At 27.8% G+C, this 1,401-nt stretch overlaps 1 long non-coding RNA gene across 1 annotated transcript in view; it reads left to right on the forward strand.

Moving 5' to 3' along the window:
• The first annotated feature begins 1,022 nt into the window (after positions 1-1,022).
• LOC117173255 overlaps positions 1,023-1,401 on the forward strand; it is a 992-nt gene continuing 613 nt past the window's right edge. Inside the window, exon 1 of the long non-coding RNA XR_004467146.1 lies at positions 1,023-1,333. This is a non-coding gene — a long non-coding RNA (uncharacterized LOC117173255). The remainder of the gene's footprint in view (positions 1,334-1,401) is intronic.

The following is a 1,401-nucleotide window of genomic DNA, read 5'->3' on the forward strand; positions in this document are numbered from 1 at the left end:
TGAAATTTTGACTCTTTTGGTATAAAATTAATCTTCTTGGTTGAAAATTCATCTGTTCAGTTAAAAACTGAACTATTTGCTTAAAAATTTATTTATTTTGTTTGAAATGTAATCTATTTACTGGATATGTTGGGAATTTAAAACGTTTTAAATTTAGTTCATTATAGTAACAGAATTAATTTCATTTAAAATAATTTATGCACCTATTTGTCTTTTGGTTTGTATATTAACCTGAACAACTGAAACACATAAAGTTATTTTTTATTAAAAAAAAGGAAGTTAAAAACGAAACACTAAAGTGTTTCTAGGTTAAGTTGATCATATAGATATCTTGGTGAAAAATGAATTATACGATCTTAGTTGACCTAGCAAATTTAAAAGTATTCTGGTCTTAAATTATCATTATAGGTTCGTAGTGAACATGTTTCAAAATTTGGATCATACTTTTTTTTAAACACTTATCATAACGAATTACAGTTTTTTATCGTAACAAGTTGCAGTATTTTTTTCTCGTTAATTATAACCTAACACTGAATCTTAATAGTAATGAGACTGGTAAGGCACCGTTAAAAAAATACATAACGCGTTTAGGGTTGGCAGGGGGTCGCCTCGAATGTTACGCTAATGTTAAAGTTACATACGCTTACTATAGAAAAACCTTTTCGAAAGGAAAAGGGGAGGGGGTCAGAATTATTGGAAAAAAGTTGCATATTTTTAACTAATAATTTACCCCAATCATTTTAATTTAATTTAACCCCAATAATTTAAAAATATATAAAGATGAATCATTTATTGCATTTTTTCAATTCAAAATTTTTTTTACATTTATGTTCAACATTTTCTCATTTCTCCATTTCTATAAGAAAATAACTAGAAATTCAAAACTTTGTTAAAAACTACTTTGATATAAGTACTTTATCCTAGTATTATCAGAAATTCGATCAAGCAATGGAAATGGGCAAAACAATGTTGCAACTTTTTCGCACTGACTTCATACTTTATGACATTTAACCTCATAAGCGACCCGTTATCAATGTTAAATGTTATAAATTAATTAATTTGTAGTAAACCGGATCGATGAAGAAGCTTTCAAACTTCTACAAAAGAACAGATTAAAGATTTGATTGTGCCCATGGGTGATCGGAGTAAATTTGAACACAAGTATAAAAATTATATAAACAAACTGACTCAACCTACGGACGTGAATTTTGTGGAATAGACGATACGCTGAATGGGAATATTGACAATTCTGGTCAGAAACCTAACAATGAAGTTAATTTAATAACCATTCCTGCAAGCCCAAGCACTTCTCACGTCTCTTACACGTCTACTGGTAACAAAATTCATAAAATTGTTTAAATTTTTTAATTTAAATATCATTAAATTATATTTGTTTCAACA

This window comes from Belonocnema kinseyi, chromosome 5 (genome assembly GCF_010883055.1).
Source record: "Belonocnema kinseyi isolate 2016_QV_RU_SX_M_011 chromosome 5, B_treatae_v1, whole genome shotgun sequence".
Lineage (NCBI taxonomy): Eukaryota > Metazoa > Arthropoda > Insecta > Hymenoptera > Cynipidae > Belonocnema > Belonocnema kinseyi.